This window comes from Drosophila takahashii, chromosome 2R (assembly GCF_030179915.1).
Source record: "Drosophila takahashii strain IR98-3 E-12201 chromosome 2R, DtakHiC1v2, whole genome shotgun sequence".
Taxonomy (NCBI): Eukaryota; Metazoa; Arthropoda; class Insecta; order Diptera; family Drosophilidae; genus Drosophila; species Drosophila takahashii.
Window position 1 is genome coordinate 21,237,436 of NC_091679.1, and position 6,197 is coordinate 21,243,632.

Genomic DNA, 6,197 nt, shown 5'->3' on the forward strand with positions numbered 1-6,197 from the left:
CCAAATTCTTTTAGAAATATGCTCAGTAAATGTAAGCAACTTTCTGCTTTTACACTTTTAAAAAATATTGATTTTTGGAGAAGTTACATTAAAGAACAAATCGTTCGTCACATTACCCTACAACTTTTGAAAGTGCAAAAAAAGTAGGGTTCACGCCAAACGCTGTGGGATTTAGCTGCATTGCACTACACTCATAAAAATTAATTTCTAAATTTTGGAAATCTCGCCATTGAATCGGCCTACCTTTGAAAATAGAAAAAAAATTTCTTGTTATTAGAAAATTGTCCTTTGAATACAGAAAACCTTTCTTGATGGAAAAAATTCAAGAAAGAATTTTTCTTAAAAATAGAAAAATGAAAATCTCATATGTTTGTTTTGCCGTCGCAGCCAAAACATTTTTGTACGTATTTAATGACAAAATCACCTTTGAATATATGAATGAAATGACCCTAGAATATAGGAAAGTAGCCATTGACTTCCTTCGGCTGCCGAATGTTAACGACAAGAAAAACGAAGTGGGACGAAGGGCCTACCCGGCTACCGACTTCTCTGATCCCCCGAGCGTCAGTTGTGAAAAAAATTCGTGAGTGATGGACGTGATTTTCAAGCGGATAAGAGGTGAAGCCTTTTTCCGAATATTCAAAGGTATGTAAATATGTATATAATTTTTTGTATAGCGGGCGTACAATTGTATGTATGTAATTAAAGGATACATTTCAAATCTCTTTACCAAGCGTATACCAATTTAGGTGAATTGTTTTTTAGCTAAGAGCTACGTACATACATACATTTGTACATAAATTTGTGGGTGTACAGTTCTATAATAACTTTATCTTATTACTCGCATTTTATTTATTTTTCAGAGTGAAAATACCTGCAGTTGCATCAGCCAAATAATTTGTTTGTAGAAGCTGTAATTTTGTTTTAAAACCTTCTAAGGTAAGAAAAATATGTTGTATTTGTTTGACATACTTATGTATGCATGTAAATATCTATGCATGTACGCGGCTCACCCGATCTGAAACCCGATTTTCAACCCTTTCATATTCTGCTCGTCTCTCTCGCTCGCTTGACCTACGCGTCGCGACGTTTCTCTCTTCACCTTCTTAAAACTGACACGATCTGCCCTGCTTACATTCGGTCTCCCTTCGCGCAAAGGACTGTATGTAAATATATATGTATGTATGTACGTGTCTCTCCCGTGCCTCTCTCTCTCTGAAATTCGATTTTCAACCCTTCATTTTCTACCTGTCTTGCTCCTCTCCCTCGGTCGTCTGTCCAACGTGTTTGTATTTTGGCTATCATTAACATTACATTATTTCAAAAAAGTTGTTCATCTAAAAACAAATCATTGATATCCCAATAACTCTTTTTTTTATAGATGAGGAAAGGCGAAGAAAATGGATCACCTTGGGTCATATGAAGTTCAACAGACCTTGGGTAATAATAATGTTTTCTTGAGTCAAAAATGTGTTATTTAAAAATGTTTAAATGTTAAGTGTTAAATGTTTTAAATGTAAATAAATATAATATGCAAAAGAAAAAACCAAGTTACATTTTATTTTTAGGGTTTCAGTGTTAATATAAAACTTCCTTTCAAGAAATATTATTTCTTAAATCAAGAAATAAAATTTCTTGAAAGGAAATTTAAACAAGAAAGAATTTTTCTTGTTTAAAAGGTGCCTTTCTAAAAAACCCTTTCTTTTTTTAAGAAATTTAATTTCTTGAAACAAGAAACAAACCACCTTTGAAACAAGAATCGCCTTTCTTGTTTTAAGAAATATTTTTTCTTGTTTTTATGGTGGCTTTCTAAAAAACCCTTTCTTGTTTTAAGAAATTTAATTTCTTAAAACAAGAAATATTTTTTCTTGTTTTAATGGTGCCTTTCAAAAAAACCATTTCTTGAAACAAAGGTGAGGTCGCCTTTGGCAAAAATTCAAGAAAGAATTTTCTAGATTTTAAGGAAATTCTTCGATTTTTTTTTATGAGTGTATGGGGAAAAATTCCGTATTTTTGGCATAAACTCTAGTTTTAAAGATAGGGCCTTGAAAATTATAACATATACTTCTTATGCACAAATAGAATTTCGGTTTTTTCCATTTTTTGAAAAAACCTTACGGTTGTAAAAACACCACCCACAGCCACCCACCCACCACCTCCCCATTATGGTCAACCCCCTAAAAATTTGTAAGAATATTTTTTTTATTAATAAAAAACATTTTTATATAGATAACTTATGTAAGATATAATATTAATAAAATAAAATTTAATTATTCTCCATCGAAACTCTCTGAAACAAGCAAGAAAGTTAAAAAATTGGGTTTGCCATACCTAGACACCAACTTCAATCATTCTTCTTCAGGTTCTGCTTCCAAATAAACACTATCCAAATCAAAGAAATTGATTTCACCATCTTCGTCTTCCTCCGTACTTTCAATATCGTTTGTAACATCGGAATTCATATGCAGCTAAACAGTGATTTATTGAAAAAGGGGCAAAAACGGGCAAAAAGCAATGATAACACCTGTTTCTTTATCATTTTGTTAATACATTTATATTACAACCTTGCGTCGATCGGCGTAGATTCTTAACTAAAGCTTAACAGAACACAATAACTTTTGTTAGTTTTCGGCTAAAAGAGACATACACAAGACATTAAACAACAGGACAATGCAAACAGTTACAACACAATTTGTTTTGAGAAGTATTTAAGCATACCTTGACGTAAATTTTCCATATTTTTGTATATTTTTTCGCCCTCTGAACACTTTGCACGACGATGGGAAACTTTGGAGTAAAATTAGCGCGCTTTTTTCTTAGAGATGAGCACGTTAATCGATAGACTTTGATAGGCTACAACAAATTATCGGTGGCACGTAAAATTTTTTTTTAAATTGTTCTAATAAGTTTAACCGTTTTACTATTAAAATAAAATATTTGTTTTTTAAATTAGTAACTTTTATTTTTTGCGTTTATGCCAAAAAAACGGACTTTTTCCCCATAGTGAATTGGAATTTCGAATTTCGAATTTTACAGGGATATGCTCAGTAGATGTAAGCAACTTTCTGCGTTTACACTTTTGAAAAATATTGGTTTTTACAAAAGTTACATTCAAAAAACGAATCGTTCGTCACCTTACCCTACACTCCCCTATTGAAAACATGATCATTGTTTGTTCAGCGCCTTTATAAATTGTTTCATTAAGCCAAGCCCTATGTGCAGAGGTGGCAAAATAATTTTATCTCTGGGTATTAATGCTGGATTTATTATATTTTTATCTCCCAAGAGCAGCAATTTGTTCGGGCCAAATGCTATTTTTCCAATGCTGCATTTTATCTTTGCTGTCCCACAAGCAGAGAAAACAGGGATACTTTGTATAGCCGCTTTGCTGACCTTAAAGGAAGTTTACCATTTTTAAGTCCACGCACACAGTCCAATTGTGCTCAACGTACTTAACTTTTTTTAAAACTAATTGAACTGTGCCGTAAACTTCCTTTAGTTTAGTGGAATGCGCAATTGGTACTGCACCATATCTATTGCCGTTGTGAAGCAAAACGCATTTTAAGCTCCTTTTGCAACTGTCTATAAAGAGTCGCCATTCTTCAGGTTTGTAATTTGAAAGTCCCATCTTTGCTAGGAGAGCCTTAATGTCCTTGCAGAAGACTTGATCTTCCTCTGTAGCGATAAATGGAAGCATGTCTTTTTCTCGATTGCGATAGGAAGTAGTTTTTGTCTCTGGACAAAGTAAATTTCTTTCCTTTAATCGGGAGGCCAAAAGTTCTGCTCTTTCCTTAGATAGCTCAAGGTCCCTTTCAATATCATCTAAATTATCGGGGTAATCGGGACAAAATATCAAACTTGTTTTGAAACGTTGGGACAGGAACGCCATCAGAGTGAGGCATGGGCTTCCTGCTGAATTGACATTGGGATACACCATAAAAAAAATGATCATAGAAACTAAACTATTTGTACATTAAAAGTAAACTATTGAGTGTCAAAAATTTCTCGATATTCTGAGTATTAAGCAAATGGACTGCGAAAGTATCAAAATGAAACTTTCGAAGTTGTCAAATTTAAACTAACGAGTATACAGTTTATACTCACTCAGTGTACTGAAATTTAGGCTGGAAGTTTATTTTGTATACTATTCAGTATAAATGCTATGCTAAGTGGTCTTAGGTTTAAACTATTTTGTATACAGAGTATACTATGTTAGCAATGTTGATATACATGTTAAACTATTTTGTGGAAATGTTAGTATACATTTCATACTATTTTAGCAATGCCAGTATAAATATTATACCACGTATTAAAGAGACCAAATTCAAAAATGTTGTTTTTTTAAGTTTATATATTATTAAAAATATTTTTTAGATTTTTATAAATTACTGAAGGTAATTTTTAATTTAACAAATATACATAAATACTATACATGTACAAAATATGTACGTATGCATATTTGGGCAAATGCAGCCGTTTTACCGCTTATGTCGCTGATCATCTCCAGAGTGAACGCCGTGAATACCAAACAAGGTCGAGGACGCCACGGTCAGAAAAAATGCAAGTCAGGGACCGTAATCATTTAAGGTTCCGTATATTATAGGTTTATTAGGCATTTTTCGTGTTATTAATACTAGCAACAGGAATTTCTTCTTAATATTATTTGTAAACATTTTGAGTAAAATAAATTAAAATTATCAATAAATATTATGATTATAGACATTATTCTTGGACGTTGATGCACTATCAGTACAAACAAGTGGCCCTTACGACACCAAGCAAAGCTTGTTACGCGCGGAGCCCTAAACCGTTATGGGCAAGTAAGCGGAATCGCGGACATGGAGAAAATACGATCTAACAATAGACAGTTTAAAATATATGCTTACAAAGAATTTATAAATTATTTGAAGACAGAAAATACATAAGTTTATTATAATTAGTAGCATTGGGGGTATCAAACAGTAAGACGTGGCACAGTGAATTATAGTCGTCACACAGAACACGAAAAGGATCATGCAGGGCATAATTAGATCTAAATATTGGCAGGGACAACGGACGAAAACGGCGAACTGTTCTACAGGGTACATTCCAGTTAAGTGAACTAAGAAGGAAAGGGGAGTCGACATCACCATTAATAAGTTTATGTAAGAACATAACTCCATGACACTTTCTACGATGGTATGATTATAATTATTTAGTTTAATTTATTTGATTAAAAATTAATAATATTTTTTCTACGAATTTTAAAATTACTAAAAATTAAAAATAAATGTGAGAACAAGTCTTTTGGTTTTAATGTAAATCATAGGATTTTTGAATATTATAAGTTGGTGATTTTTTGTTAAAAAATAATATAATTGTAGTGACTCAGAAATCACACAGCGCATAAGTGGCCTGATATTGATGCTACACACAAAAAAATTTGCTTGGTAAAATTGACCAACAAAGATAGTAACGTAACTATTAAAATAGTTACGTGTATTTTGTTTTTGCTTTGGGTTTGTGTCTTTGCTAATTGTGTGTATTTTGTTGTTGTGAAATGACTATTTACTTAGTAGAATTGACAATTTTGCTGGTTGGGGCCTGTTTGACAATTATTACAGTTGATTTTACTAAGTTTTTTTTTGTGTGTACTCAGAAACCCACCCCCATTTAACGCTCAGAAATTATCTATCCCCACACCGCAACCTGCAAAAAGGAACAGGATTTCAAGAACACAAAAACCAACTTCTCACTTTCCCGCTGGGTACCTTCAGTAATTTATAAAAATGTAAAAAATATTTTTAATAATATATGAAAAGTAAAAAAACAACATTTTTGAATTTGGTCTCTTTAATACGTGGTATAATATTTAAAGTAATATTTATAATAAAATAGTATGAAATGTATACTAACATTTCCACAAAATAGTTTAACATGTATACTAACATTGCTAACATAGCACTATGGGCAAATATTCAGTCCTTGAGGCATAAACTCCAGTTTTAAAGATACAAATCTAAAATTTTTGTTATATACTTTTAAGGCTAAGATGTAATTTCGGTTTTTGTTGCTTTTTGAATCGGACCACATCTTCATCCTACGCCCACGCCGCAGATATACATTTGAAGGCAAGGATTTAAAGAAAATGTTGTTTGTGTTGGTAACTGTAATACAATTTCTGTTTTTGTTAAATTTTGAATTGGACCAAGTCTCCA

General features: G+C 32.2%; 1 long non-coding RNA gene across 1 annotated transcript; it reads left to right on the plus strand.

The window, feature by feature from the left end:
- The first annotated feature begins 248 nt into the window (after positions 1-248).
- On the plus strand, positions 249-1,662 carry LOC138912586 (uncharacterized). Its single transcript, XR_011418130.1, has 3 exons — positions 249-645; positions 864-939; positions 1,382-1,662. It is a non-coding gene; the product is annotated as an uncharacterized lncRNA (long non-coding RNA).
- The last annotated feature ends 4,535 nt before the right edge of the window (positions 1,663-6,197 follow it).